Source organism: Hylobates moloch, unplaced genomic scaffold (genome assembly GCF_009828535.3).
Source record: "Hylobates moloch isolate HMO894 unplaced genomic scaffold, HMol_V3 SCAFFOLD_17, whole genome shotgun sequence".
NCBI classification, from domain to species: Eukaryota; Metazoa; Chordata; class Mammalia; order Primates; family Hylobatidae; genus Hylobates; species Hylobates moloch.
In genome coordinates, this window is record NW_026652292.1 from 53230542 (window position 1) to 53246776 (window position 16235).

Sequence of the window (16235 nt, forward strand, 5' to 3'; positions counted from 1 at the left end):
GATTACAGGCATTGAGCCACCGTGCCCAGCCAACAAAATATTTAAGAGATACAGTTATACTCCCAAAGAGAGAGATGTTTCCTAGGTGCTTAAACTAGTGTGAACCGGCCGGGCGCAGTGGCTCACACCTGCAATCTCAGCACTCTGGGAAGCTGGGACGGGTAGATCTTTTGAGCCCAGGAGTTCAAGACCTGCCTGGCCAACATGGTGAAACCCTGTCTCTACAAAAAGTTCAAAACATTAGCTGGACGTGGTGGTGTATGCCTGTAGTCCCAGCTAGTTGAGAGGCTGAAGTGAGAGGATGGCTTGAGCCCGGGAGGTCAAGGCTGCAGTGAGCCATGATAGCGCCACTGCACTCCAGCCTGAGTGACAGAGTGAAACCCTGTCTGAAAAAAAAAAAACTTTTTAAAATAGTGTGAACTAAGAGGAAGAGCAAAAAGCAGCAGCTGAAGTGCCCACGGCCTTGGAGAATGTATGAGACCAAGTGTGGCCTCTAGGACTAGTGGTTTAACATTCACACCTGACTGGAAACTGGCCCCGGGGCTGCTAAAAAGCAGGGAATTCAAACTAACTCAGTTATCATTATTTTTCAATCGAAAATCACTATTGGATTCTCTCTCTTTTTTTTTTTTTCGAAACAGGGTCTCACTCTGTCGCCCAGGCTGGAGTGCAGTGGTGCGATCTCGGCTCACTGCAAGCTCCGCCTCCCGGGTTCACGCCATTCTCCTGCCTCAGCCTCTTCGAGTAGCTGGGACTACAGGCACCTGGCACCACGCCCGGCTAATTTTTTGTACTTTAAGTAGAGATGGGGTTTCGCCGTGTTAGCCAGGATGGTCTTGATCTCCTGACCTCGTGATCCACCTGCCTCGGCCTCCCAAAGTGCTGGGATTACAGGCATGAGCCACCGCACCCGGCCTGGATTCTCTTTCAAGTGGCCTGTTATTCATGGTGTCCTGTTCTTTCTCTTAGAGTGCCAGAAACCTCAGAGGACTGCCTACTTTATGAAAAAGGGATCCCGGATTCCCTGATACAGGACCAGAGAAGCTTGTACTTTGCTTGAGACTCTGGGTAGGGATTGAGTGGGCCAAGCTGGGGAGAGTTCATGATCAGAAATAAAAACTCCAGGCCTGTGTCACACAGAGGTAAAACGCGATTTATGCTTACAAACTAGTGCCAGAATCCTAAGCTAATAAAAGCTACGTAAAAACGCACCAGTAACTGTGTTAGTTAGAAAAGTTATAAATATCTTCTCCCAGATTGTCAATTGTCTTTTAAATGTTTATATGGTCTTGCTGTACAGAAGTTTTAAATTCTAATGTGGCCCTATCTTTTGCTTTATGGCTTGGGCTTTTTGTGTCTAAAAAAACTTTCTCTACCTTAATATCCTAAAGAGAATCTCCTACAATTTCTTCTAAAACATTTAAAGTTTGTTGTTCATATTTAGATCTTGAATTTAACTGGAATTTATTTATCATTTACTTTAGAGACAAAGTCTCTCTCTGTCACCGAGGCTGGCGTGCAGTGGTAGGATCATAGCTCACTGCAGCCTCAGCCTCCTGTGCTCCAGCGATCCTCCTGCCTCAGCCTCCTGAGTAGCTGGGATTACAGGCACATGCCACCACACCCCACTAATTTTTTTGTTTAACTTTTTGGCAGAGACAAAGTCTCACTATTTTGCGCAGGCTGGTCTCAAACTCCTGGGCTCAAGCAATCCTCCCATGTCGGCCTAAAGTGCCAGATTACAAGCATGACCTACCATGCCCAGCCTTGGGCTTTTATTTTTGATGTGGTTTTGGATATGGCTTGAGGCAGGGACCTAATTCTAGCTTTTCCACTTGGAGAGCTAATTGCCCCAGATTTTTGTATTCAATAGTACTTTTTCCTATAGACCTATGATGCCGTGTTTCTCTTTTTTTTTTTTGAGACGGAGTCTTGCTCTATCACCCAGGCTGGAGTGCAGTGGCGCGATCTCGGCTCACTGCAAGCTCCGCCTCCCGGGTTCACGCCATTCTCCTGCCTCAGCCTCTCCGAGTAGCTGGGACTACAGGCGCCCGCCACCACGCCCGGCTAATTTTTTGTATTTTTAGTAGAGACCGGGTTTCACTGTGGTCTCGATCTCCTGACCTCGTGATCCGCCCACCTCGGCCTCCCAAAGTGCTGGGATTACAAGCGTGAGCCACCACGCCCGGCCCGTGTTTCTCTTATACTATTTTCCTTTCATACATATGCCTATTCGTTATTCTTTTCTATTGGTTTACTTGTCCATTTATTTGCCAATTTTATTATATCTTTATAATAAATCTTACTATTTGGTACTATAATTTCGCTCTTCTTATTCTAAAGAATTTTGAAGAGTCTGAGAATTTATTCCACTTGCAAGCTAACAATTTAGCCTGCCATGGATACAATAAGAAGATATGGGACTGGTGAGTCAGAAGCAAATGATTTTATTGCTCAGAGTACAGCAATTAGTATAAGCTTCATGTTCACCTCATTTACCCTTGCACCCAAGTCCTTTGTGTGACATGGAAGGGCTAAGAGGATGCTACACACATCACAGTGAAGAACTCAAGTTTAGGAAACCCCACGCTTGCTAGCAAATCTGCCGTCCCTTTATCCAAGAGGAAGACATTTCTTCATTATCCTGGACATTAAACAAATCTGCCATTGCCCTGGAGGGAAACACTACTTCTACCTTCCCAAGCTGTTTTCTGTACAAACATCCTTGAAAAATAGTACAGAAACACACACACACACACACACACACACACGCACACACAAATCTGTCAATGCCTCTGCTGAGAAGATGTGCAGAAATACAAGAGACCAGTGGAGAACTGCCTCCTAACGTTTATTCTTTTTCTGTATAATTTTGTCTGTTTTGGCCCTTTACTCTTCTTTAGGAATATATAGATAAATTTTTACAGTTGTTTGAAGTAGCACTATGTTGCTAAATATAAATTTATAATTTAAATTCACATATGTAAGTTATTTAAATGTGTTCTTTACAACCACATGTAAATAGTATCTTATAATTAATAATTGTTATTGTAGGTGTATAAAGCAATTTTAACAGTTTAAAAAAGACCACAAAACAAAAAGTTTTAAAAAAGCAAACAAAACAATAACAGTAACAACAGAAACAAACTAGAAAAACCCCTGGGACCTTGCAGAAGCAAACACAAAATTGCTTTGTAATAGCATTCCTGCAATGTAGGGCAGGAAAAGCTCTCACAAGTTAAACAAACAAACAAAAAAACTCGCCAAAGATTAAAAACATGAAAGCTCACAAACACTAGAAAATAACTGACTCTGAGGGACAGTCAGCACGCACACCAAACTACAGAAATAACATTTCAAGAACTTTAGGTTATAGAACAAATTGAAAGAATAAAAGAAGTATTTAGAAATTATTCAAAAACTGAAAGCAAAAACAGGAACCATAAGAATGGATTTGGGCACTAACAGAAAAGAAAAGGAAGATCTGAAAAGAGAGTGAATAGAACTTTTAGGAGTTCGTAAAAAGTCACTGAAATTCAAAACTCCCAAGAAAAGTTAGCAGATTAGAAAGAGCTAGAGAGGCTGGGTGCAGTGGCTCACGCCTGTAATCCCAGCACTTTGAGAGGTGGAGGCGGCCGGATCACTTGAGGTCAGGAGATCGAGATCATCTTGGCCAACATGGTGAAACCCTGTTTCTACTAAAATACAAAAAATTAGCTGGGCATTTAGTCCTATAGTCCCAGCTACTGGGGTGGCTGAGGCAGAGGAATCGCTTGAACCCAGGAGGCAGAGGTTGCAGTGAGCTGAGATTGTGCCACTGCACTCCAGACAGGCAACAGAGCAAGATTCCATCTCAAAAAAAAAAAAAAAAAAGCTAGAGAGAGAGTAGTAAACTAGAAGACTGCTCCGATGGAGTTGCCAAGAAAGTAGCACAGAGATAAAGAAGTGGAAAACAATAAATATGTACCTAATAAAACTGCAAAACACCGAAGACAAAAGTCTCAAAGGCAATCACAGTGATCAAAAGATACAGCCTCACTTATGTTCACAGGCAAAACTGATCTATCTGTTAGCTGTCAGAACAGTGGTTATTTCTGGTGATTAAGGGGAGGGTTCCAACTGGGAAGAGGCATAGGGTATCCTTTGAGATGCTGAGATTGTTTTATGTCTTCCTGGTTACATGCTGTATAAGTATGTAAAAAGTCACTGAGCTGTACATGCAAGATTTTGTGCACTTTATTATATGTATATTATAGGTCAATAAAGATACTTTTTAAAAAAGTGATCAGAAAAAAAGAAAGACTACCTATAAAGGTGTTAACAGCTGGATTAGCAGCCCACTTTGGTCAGAAACAAGAAAGTCCAGAATGTTATCCAATAGTGACTTCAAAATGCCATGGAAAATAAACATCAACTTAGGTCCTTTACCTAACAGAACTATTAGTGAACTATTATTAGAACTATTATTATTATTAGGTGACTAAAGACATTCTCAGACCAAGATTAAAACGTCAACAGGTTGGTGAATCTACATAAGCATTAACCTTCAAAAATTGTAATTATAGGCCAGGTGCAGTGGCTCATGCCTGTAGTCCCAGCACTTTGGGAGGCCAAGGCAGAAGAGTCGCTTGAGCCCAGGAATTTGAGACCAGCCTGAGCAACAAAATACAAAAATAAGCCAGACGTAGTGGTGTGTGCACGTAGTCCCGGCTACTTGGGAGGCTGAGGTGAGAGGATTGCTTGAATTTCGGAGGTAGAGGCTGCAGTAAGCTGTGATCATGCCACTGCACTCCAGCCTGTGTGACAGAACGAAACCGTCTCAGAAGTTTTTTTATAATTTTAAAGGGTTTTTGGATTATCCTGCATGCATGCGCGCGAACACACACACTCACACACTCACAGAGAGAGCTGTGAAATGATGCATGGCAAGACTGTTCACTGCAGCATTGTTTGAAACAGCATAAATTAGAACCAACCTCAATATTCATCAACAAGGGAACAGATTAAATAGATTATATTACACCCATATACTGGAATGCCATTTAGCTATTAAAAATAACAAAATATATTTTTGAGTATGATATACAATAAATGTATTTCTATATGAGTTAGATTTTCTGCATTAACTGCAAAATCTCAGTGGGTTATAACAATGAACATGAATTTCTCATACACTCCATCTACACAGTAGAAAGTGAATCATTGCAAACATCAAACATGATTTCACAATTGCTAGGTTCAACAACTAGAGTGAAGAACAGTGTGTACAGTGTCCTACCACTTGGATAAAAGAAATCAAGCCAAAATCATTCATCATATAATTGTTTTACACATAAGATCTCTGGAAGAATACACATGAAACTGGCAAAGATGGCTGCCTTAGTGCACGGGAACTAGGTGGCTGCACTAGGGATACGCTGGACTTATTTCACTGTTTACCCTTTGCACCTTTTGAACTTTATGCCACTTGAATGTGTTATCTAAGAAAAAATTAAATTTCCTGTATTGTTTGGGTGGAGGCTAGAGATAACAACTTTAGACTTGATCCAGCAAGTATAGATGTTAAGATTTTAAAAGTAACCACAGAAAGAATTGGAATTGAGTATACAACTAAAATGGCACAGGAAACAGAGGGGTAAAAATATTCTCTTGGGCATGTAATATATATATATATATATTTAAGAGTCATTTGTGTTTCTTTTTCTGTAAACTATCTTTGAACCTCATTAGACTCTTTCTCTATTAGGTTATTACTCTTTTTTTTTTGGCATTGATATCTAGGGTCTCCTTTTACATTAGGGAGATAAGCCCTTTTTCTGTGACACAGTTGCAAATATTTTTTCCTAGTTTGTTGCAGAGGATTTTATTGAATGTAGGTGAATTTTTCAGTCCTTAAAAAAATAACTTGAGTCATAGAAAGCCTTTCCCACTTTAAGATTATAAAAGAATTATCTAATATTGTCTTTTGATACTTACTGTAGGAGTCTCATTTTCTCTCTAGCAAACTTTTATGTAGGCAGGAACAATAATGAGTACAACTGCATGTCTTATATGGGGCCTAATACCTCCTGTGTGTTTTCACCAGTAGGGAATCCATTTCTACTGATGATCTTAAATTTTTCCCTAATCACTGATTAGTGTCCTCTATAATCTAAGACAACTGAAACAAAAATGGTTTTCACAATGATTTTGAAAAAACAATTTGATTTTATTCCCATTATAGAGGAAGGAATTAAAGTTTAGAGATGTTAGGAAACTTGTTCAGTATTATATAGAGAGTAGTGGTATTGGAACTGAAACTGAAACTCAGGCTGAAATCTTAACTCCTACAGGTTATAATGGGCACAACCTAGAAATGATATTTCTTTGCAGCTTTACTGAGGTATAACTGACAAATTGTATAAATGTAAGATACATAATGTGATGAGTTTTCTACCAATACATTGTGAAATGATTACCACAATCAAGTCAGTTAACACACTAATCACTGTATCTAGTTACCATTTTGTGTTATAACATTTGAGAGCTACTCTCTTAGCAAATTTCAAGTAGACAATATAGTATTGTTAACCATAGTTGCTATGTGGTACATTAGAACCCCAGAACTTGTTCATCTTCCAAGTGAAAGTGTGTACCCTTTGAACAACATCTTCCCAATCCCTTCATGGCCCAGCTTCTGGTAACCACCATTCTACTCTCTGCTTCTATGAGTTTGACTTTTTTTAGATTCCACATTTGAGATCATGCAGTATTTGTCTTTCTGTGTCTGGCTTATTTCACTTAGGATAATGTCCTCCAGGTTCATCCATGTTGTCACAAATGGCAGGATTTCCTTCTTTTTTTGTTGTTCTTTTTTTTGAGATGGAGTCTCGCTCTGTTGCCCAGGCTGGAGTGCAGTGGTGCGATCTCGGCTCACTGCCAGCTCCGCCTCCCAGGTTCACACCATTCTCCTGCCTCAGCCTCCCGAGTAGCTGGGACTATAGGCGCCCGCCACCATGCCCAGCTAATTTTTTGTATTTTTAGTAGAGACGGGGTTTCACCATGTTAGCCAGGATGGTCTTGATCTCCTGACTTCGTGATCCACCTGCCTTGGTCTCCCACAGTGCTGGGATTACAGGCGTGAGCCACCGCTCCCGGCCGATTTCCTTCTTTTTTAAGGCTGAATAGTATATCACAGTATCTCTATCCATCTTCATCAGCAATTAGGTTGCTTCCCTGTCTTGGCTGCTGTGAATAATGCTACAGTGAACACAGAGTGCAGATAGCTCTTTAAGATAGTAATTTCATTTTCTTCGAACATATACCCAGAAGTGGAATTCCTGGATCATATGGTAATTCTATTTTTAATTTTTTGAGGAGCCTTCATACTGTTTTCCATAATGGCTGTGCCAATTTACATTCCCACCAACAGTGCACAAGGATTCCCTTTTCTCCACACTCTTGCCAACACTTGTTATCTCTCCTTGTCTTTTTGATAATAACCACCCTAATAGGTGTGAAATAATACCTCATTGTGGTTTTGAGTTTTGCTGATCGTTAGTGACACTCAGCACCTTGTCATATAGCTGTTGGTCATTTCTATGTATCTGGAGAAATGTCTATTCAATTATTTGACCACAAAAAAGAATGAAATTATGTTATTTGCAGGAACACGGATGGAACTGGAAGTCATGTTAAATGAAATAAGCCAGGCACAGAAAGACAAATATCACGTGTATCTCACTCATATATGGTAGCTTAAAAAGTTGATCTCCAAGGTCAGGAGATTGATACCATCCCGGCTAACACGGTGAAACCCTGTCTCTCCTAAAAATACAAAAAATTAAGTGGGCGTGGTGGCGGGTGCCTGTAATCCCAGCTACTCAGGAGGCTGAGGCAGGAGAATGGCGTGAACCCGGGAGGCGGAGCTTGCAGTGAGCCGAGATCGCACCACTGCACTCCAGCCTGGGTGACAGAGCCAGACTCCGTCTCAAAAAAAAAAAAAAAAAAAAAGTTGATCTCATAGAGGTAGAGAGTAGAGAGATACCAGAAGCTGGAAAGGGTGGGGGCAGTGGAGGACCAAAACAGGTTGGTTAACTGTACAAACATAGAGTTAGATAGAATAAATTCCAGTGTTTGACAGCAAAGTAGGGTGACTATAGTTAAAAACCATGTATTGTGTATTTCAAAATAGCTAGAAAAAAAAGAAATGTTCTCAACACATAGAAATGATCAATACTCTAGGTAACGGATACCCTAAATACCCTGACTTGATCATTACACATTGTATGCATGTTATAAAATATCACATATACCCCATAAATATGTACAAATATTATGTATCAATGATAAATTTTAAAAGTCCATTCATGAATTTTGCCTGTTTTAAAGTCTGACTCTTTTTCGCTATTGAGTTATATGAGTTCCTTATGTATTTTGGATTTTAACCCCTTATCAGATATATGGCTTGCAAATATTAGAAATGATACTGATTATTCTTTTCTTTTACATATTACTGTCAATATCAGGAAATGAGGCAGCAAAAAGATATCATTTTCTAAAACAGAGCTGCACACACTAAATGGGGAGATTATGAAACATGGTTTAGAAATCTAATTTGCTTGTTTGTCCAACGATATTAATACTCAGCAATTTATAAATTGTTCTCACATGGATTAGCTCATGCCATCCTACAACAAAAAGATATTTCAGTTGTTAAAATAGCATTTGTCCTCTAGGAAAAACGGGAGAAAAGTGACATATATACAACGTTATTCATCACAACATTGTATTAGCAAAAGATTGGAAACAAATGTCTATCTTTTAACTAAGGGACTGAAAAGTGTTTGCAGAACAGTGTGTACAGTATGCTCCCACTTGTGAGCAAATGCATAATATTTCAACTTCTTCATCCTTTCAAGTTTTCTAAATTCAGGAAATGGTATATTCAATTTTTTTTATCACTGTGATAATCAAGGTTCTCCCAAATAAAAGGATAGTCGGCCACCAGTTCTGGGTCTCTTTAGTCTACAGGGTTAGTCCATTCAACTTGAAGTACACTTCACTAATATTTTACCTTTTCACTCATTATCTAGGCTCTGGCTTGTGCAGCTAACTGGAAATTCTCAAAGAAGCAGAAGCCTCAAATATTTTTGTTATCGATGAGAGAGATGAAATTATGATAGAGGCTGGGTGCGGTTGCTCATGCCTGTAATCCCAGCACTTTGGGAGGCCAACGCGGGTGGGTCACAAAGTCAAGAGATCGAGACCATCCTGGCCAGCATGCTGAAACCCCATCTCTGCTAAAAATACAAAAATTAGCTGGGCATGGTGGCGGGCACCTGTAGTCCCAGCTACTCCGGACGCTGAGGCAGGAGAATCGCTTGAACCTGGGAGGCGGAGGTTGCACTGAGCCGAGATCGCGCCACTGCACTCCAGCCTGGTGACAGAGCGAGACTCCATCTCAAAAAAAAAAAAAAGAAAAAGAAGTTGACGATAGAACATAGATGATAGAGAATAACACAGACCAAACTGTGTAACATCACAGGTGTCTTTTGGAATCTTTTTCTTTGTCTTACATTGTGGAATCGCTCCAGCCTGTTGCTTGCCACAGAAATGCAAAGTCCAGGGCAAACTCTGTGGCTATCACACAGTGCAGTGTCCTTTCACAGAAGATCCTAAATGCATACTTTCTGTTCGGACTAGTCATACGATATAGATCTCAAGCAAGTCCATCCTCAAAAGCAGCACAAACTCACCCTCAGTTAAATCTCTTGGTGTCTTATCAACAAAAGTAATGGTTCCAGTTCCAGGCAGCACACCAGAGTTACACACCATCTGAAGGAAGATTGCCCTGTCTCCTCTGACCTGTGGTTGCATCCAACACACAGCTGATCCACTCAACCAAAGCCTTCATCAGATCTCTTCGTGTATTCTCACAACTTGCTCACATTTCTTCCTTTGTTTGCTGATCTTCATAACCTGACACAGAAATGTATTTTGTTCTAGAACAGACAAATAATCAGCGAAAAGAAATCTCTAAGAGCCTAAGGTGTGACAAATCACTTTCTTTGAACCATTGAAGCCCCACAGAGCTATATGAGAGCATTCAGTACTCGTTCATCAAGCTTGACGTAAATTACCAAGCCTGCCTCAAATAGCTCATCAGCCCTTTCTGCCTGCTTCTGAGGGAGACCTGCCTCCATCAGTCTGACAGTATTCTGTGTGAGTGATACAGGACACATTGATTCATGTTTTCTTTTTAACTGATTCCCATTGCCATTGACCTGATTGCCCTTTCATTATGGAGAAGAGGGCACATTGGCCACTGATAACTGATCCTTGGCACTTTGAAAACAACTAGATGGTGGGAGTGCCACCCTCCTCTGCTCCCATCAAGTATTTTTGCCAAAAAAAAAAAATCAAACCTGAATCATCAGAACATGCTTCTTGATTTAGTTGTACTAGTTCACAGGAAATCCAGGGCACATAGGAACATGTTAAACACACCATGAGGAGACAACCACAAAATCCAAAATGCAGGAAACTCCGAAGAACAAATGATTTGGTAGTTTGGAATAAATTGCAAGAAAAAGAGATGAAGAATGTTTAGACTGAAAGAGATTTCAGAGGCTATCCATCAAATGCAATGAGTGGATGTTATCTGAATCCTGATTCAAGCAAAGTGTAAACAAAACATACGAGACAAATGGGGAAATTTGTACACTGACTGAATAATTGATGATATTAAGGAACTGTCAACTTTTTTAGGAGTGACAATGGTAGTACAGTTGTGTGGATGCAGGATTTTTGCTTCTTCGCTTAGCTACATGTGAGTTCTTGTCTCACCATCAGGAAGAATTAGGCATGCAGACATCGAAGAGTGAGTGGAGTAGAATGCATTAAGCGAAAGGAAAGCTCTCAGGAAAAAGAGGGGATGTGGGGGGTGGTTCTCCTATCTGAAGACAGGAAAGTTTCCCCCAATATAGCTGAGCCCGGGGCTTTTTTATGGGCCCAGAATACAGAGCATGTGCTGATTGGTTTGTGAGTATGCAAAAAAGATCAAAGCAAAGACTCTACTCAAAGCTGGGCACAACAGTACAGGGGAAAAAGTAGGTATATGTAAAATAGGTGAAAGATAGGGATCAATCAGAGGAAAGCATGTCAAATGGGAAAGCAGGTTCTCAATCCAGTCTGAGGATTTACCTGGGACAGTTTCCAGCTTGAAGGTTGGGTTTCACTGGGAACCTGCCCCATCTGCCTAGGCACTTGCCTGCCTCTATCTGCCTAGGCATTTGCCTGCCTCTTGCCTCTATCAGTGTGTGTAAACAAGTCCCGATCTTTTATATATACTGAAATATTTGCTGATATAAATACTGAAATACAGATACAATGACAGGCCTGGGATTTGCTCCAGAATTGCCCAGCGGAAAGATGGGGGAGCAAGGAATATACAGATGAAACTAGATTGGTCATGAATTGAGTTTCGCTACAGCTGGGTGATGGCTACTTCGGTGTCCATTGTATTATTGTTTGTGTAAGTTTGACATTCTCCATAAAAAGGATAAGCAAGAATACATTCTCAGAAGAAAAAGACAAGTGAAAAATCACCAAAGGTCCTGGGCAGGTGTTTTGAAGTATCAACGTACAGAGTAGATTGCAAGGTAGGGAGGTGGGGAACTGAGTGGGAAAACCTAACTTGAGGCCAGACTACATTTAAAGCAATTTGAGGACTTCCGAGTGGGAAAGTCCAAGTAGGGAAATGATGATACGAGGATGGAGCTTGGCAGAGATGTCTGTAGTCCTGCACTTAGGATCATGAAAGCCACAAACATAAAGAAGCGTTCAGGGGGCAGAGATACCCTTACACCACAGGGAATGAACCAACCAGGACAGGGAAAAAAGAAAGCCTGCTGAGCTCACAAAGGAGATAATTAGCCCAAGCTCCCACCTACAATTTACTTTTGTTTTAGAAAGCCAATAAACACCTCTCAGAAATGGAGCTCCATTTCACTCTTGCCACCTAGAGATTTAAAAAAACTTGGTGGCTCACGCCTGTAACCCTAGCACTTTGGGAGGCCAAGGCGGGCGGATCACGAGGTCAGGAGATCAAGACCATCCTGGCTAACACGGTGAAACCTCATCTCTACTAAAAATACAAAAAATTAGCCAGGTGTGGTGGCGGGCGCCTGTAGTCCCAGCTACTTGGGAGGCTGAGGCAGGAGAATGGCATGAACTGGGGAGGTGGAACTGGCAGCGAGCCGAGATCGTGCCACTGCACTCTAGCCTGGGTGACAAAGCGAGACTCTGTCTCAAAAAACAAAAACAAAAACAAAACTGTCTTTTTCCAGTTAAGGTGAAATAGTTCGGAACAATGTATTTTAAGGACACAATCGGGCTCTGTCATCTCTGTAACTTGCAACCCTAACTTCCCTTTGGAAGTTGCGCGATGCTATTTTGAAATGGTTTCAAAAACTATTTAGACCTGAAGCTGGCTCTTTGGTCTGTGTGCCCAACTTCATTCCGCACCGGGTTTGGGCCAAACACGAAAGTGGCCTTCACTGGACTCAAGCAGGAGGTGGCTGACAGCTCTGCTTCTCATAAAGAATCCACACAAGGGAGCCAGGTGGGAAAACACCAGATTCTCCAATACTGTTCTCCATCCTGATTACCTTGAGCATGAGCACCATGGTGTTAGAGGGCCTCGCCTCTCCAGTATTCTTTCTCCTCCAATTAATCTGAGTGGTCACTATGCTTTGTGTGCATGGAGAAGCCTACAGAAGAAGTGATGTTATTTTAAACTTTGATTGTTATCTGCCTAAGAGTACACATCTTGCTTTCAATGGTTGAGTTACTCTACACAAATATGCTTGTAGCAAGAATGGAACAAAGGGATAACCCAGGGGAATGACACACAAATAGCCTCCCGGAGCCATGTGGTTTTAAACACAAAGGTTAGGAATTTGAACTTAGTAGTCTTAAAATAGACAAGCACAGAAGGGGACATGACAGAACTGCTTGCCCATAGTTCAAATACTTGACTATTTCAATGCAGCATACTATATTAGAATTATCTGTGTACGCATGTATTTCTCTTGCTAGGCTATATTTTAGATCAGGACTGCAAGTTTATTGTCAGTATCCAGAAAAGTGCCTGGCTCCTCACAGGGTCCAACATGACCCAATCAGTAAATACCTAAATGAATGCACAAATAGCTTTGAAGATAAACAGTCTTTTAGGATGCAGAAATCATAAAGATGACTGAGATGCAGGCCATCCTCTCAAAAATCCCTTCAAAATAGGACACACATGTTTGTTCCATCACTTAAAGCATTTGTTTTTAAAACCAAGTGGGATTCCAATGTCATTGAAATAGCAATACTTTCTCTTACTAGCATCATGATTGAGGAAAATCAATGAGATATATACATCAGAAGTACTCCCAATGTTCCCCAATGGAAAGAGGAACAGCTGCTATTTCAGAGACCACAAAGAGGAAAAGTAAAAATAGTTATTTCCTCCTCCAAGTCTGTCTCCTACACTTAACTTGGGGCCTATTCTTTCCAAGGCACTGAGAGAAAATGGGCTGCCCCTTCTACACTCAAACCAAATTTAAGTTCAGCAATTAGAAAGCAGAGTGGGCTGCTGTGACAGCTCTCAGTCCTGATCACAGGCCAGTGACCACGACTCATGCCTCTGCAAAGCATTTTCCCAGCATCTGCATGCCATGTGCTTCTGTCTTGCTTGTCCCCATTCATCCCCTTCAGGCTTCAAGGCAAAGCAAGATAGGAACCCAAGCCTGCCTTCTTTCGTACAAAGTATTTTTCCCATCTGAGATGTTAGATCTTAAAAAGAGGGTGACCTGGCCGGGCGCGGTGGTTCACACCTGTAATCCTAGCACTTTGGGAGGCTGAGGTGGGCGGATCACCTGAGGTCAAGAGTTCAAGACCACTCTGGGCAACATGGTAAAACCCTGTCTCTACTAAAAATCCAAAAAATTAGCTGGGTGTGGTGGTGCATGCCTGTAGTTCAAGAGAATCACTTGAACATGGGGGGTGGAGGTTGCGGTGAGCCTAGATGGTGCCATTGCACTCCAGCCTGGGCTATAAGAGTGAAACTCCATTCAAAAAAAAAAAAAAAAAAAAAAAAGAGGGTGACCTAAGAATTCTGACAAAGAGAATTCCCAGTGATTTATTGTTACTATAATTGCCCTTTATGGATTTTCATATAATGTAGAGACCTGTAGGATGAAATAACCTCAGAGACCATTTAGTAAAATATCTTATTTTTTTGAGACAGGATCTCACTCTGTCACCCCGGCTGGAGTACAGTGGCACATCACGGGTCACTGCAGCCTTGACCTCCCAGGCTCATGATCCTCCCACCTCAGCCTCCCAAATAGCTGGGACCACAGGAACACACCACCATACCCAGCTAATTTTTTTACTTTTTGTAGAGATGAGGTCTCACTATGTTGCCCAGGCTGTTATTGAACTCCTGGGTTCAAGTGATCCTCCCATCTCAGCCTCCCAAAAGGCTGGGATTACAGGTGTGAGCCACCATACCTAGCCAATATCTTCATTTTAAAAATGACAAAATTATCACCCAAAGTCTACAGTTTACTTTAGGGTTCACTCTTGGTATTGTACATTCTATGGGTTTGGACAAATGTATAATGACATGTATCCATCACTATGGTATCAGGGTATTTTTATTGCCCTAAAAATCCTCTGTGCTTTGCCTATTCATGCCTCCCTCCCAATCTCTGATCTTTTTCCTGTCTCCATAGTTTGAGTGATAATGATGTGTGTAGGTTAATCAATTATACCAAATGTATCACCCTGGTGGGGGTTGTTGACATAGAGGGAAGCAACGTATGTGTGGGGGCAGGGGGGCTGATGGAATTTCTCTGTACCCTCCTCTCAATTTTGCTTTGAAATTGAAACCGCCCTTTAAAGTCTTTTTAAAACATGACCAAAATTGAGACTTTTGAGAGGTGACCAAGGTCACAGAGCTGTTTCACAGTAGGCTAAGATTAAAACCCAGTGGCCTTATTGTTGCCAGCTTTATGTACCAGGTGGGCTACCCTACATCCCATAGCAGGAAGAAGTTGAGAAATACCTAATGAACAGCCATGGTGAGCTATTTCTTAGAAATACATGTGACAAATAGGTTCGGGTGCATCCCCTCTAGGTCCAGTGAAATCATCTTCTCATGTGAGTGGCAGAGAAGTGGGATGCATTCTAAAGTTTCCATCTTGGCTTCTGTTTTCATCGTCTCCCCTTGCTTCCCGCACCTCGACTTGCCACAGCCTCCACATTTTTGTCCGTGCTGTGCTCTCTGCTTGGAAGGCTTTCTCTCCCATCTTCAGCTGCTCTTCATCCCTAAGGGTGAAGCATCTCATTCAGCACCTCATCTATGAGGCTTTCTTTGAGCAGCCTGAATCCCTCCGCTCAGATTTCTGAACGCTGAATACTTGTAAAAAAAACACTATGATAGAATTTGTAAGTATTGCTGTTACTTATTAGCCCTCCAATTAGACTGAGTTCCATCATAGCAGGATTGAGTCATAATCAACTTTGTATTTCCAGAAGCAAACTCCATGAGAGGGTGAAGAGTATGTGCTCAAAAAAAAAGCAGACAGAACACAGATCTAACATTTCTTTTCTCCACAGTACAGTTTGACACTAGAAAACATTATAAAATAAACATAAATATGGCTTCTACAATGAAGCAGTTTGCAGAATATATTGAATATTATAGATTTAAGAGTTCTGGTAGGACATAAGCAACATATGACTAAAATAGAAAAACAGTTACAATACTATTACATAGTACTGTAATTTTTCATTGTTCTGAAACTGTTCATAACTATTTAGGTTGAGTGTAATCATAATAATGGCAATCATTTGCTTTAAAAATCAGAAATAATATAAAATATATAAAGTATATAAAGAAAGTTTGGTCCTAGCTCATGGGTGCCAAACTGGAGTCATTTTGGAAGGCTGTAAGACCACGAATTATGAGAAGATAGAAGGTACAGATTAAATAATAAATCTATTTGTTATTAGAAACTGGCTTATAGGATATCTATCATAATAAAGTCTAGTTTTAGATTTCAGACCACACACGAACAAGAGAAAAAAACCAGGGTCAAGTAAACAGTTCTTGCTCATAGGTCTTGCTGCCTCCAAACCAGGAATTACGTTAAATTGTGCTAATGCAAAACAAACAAACAAACAAACAGAAAAATATG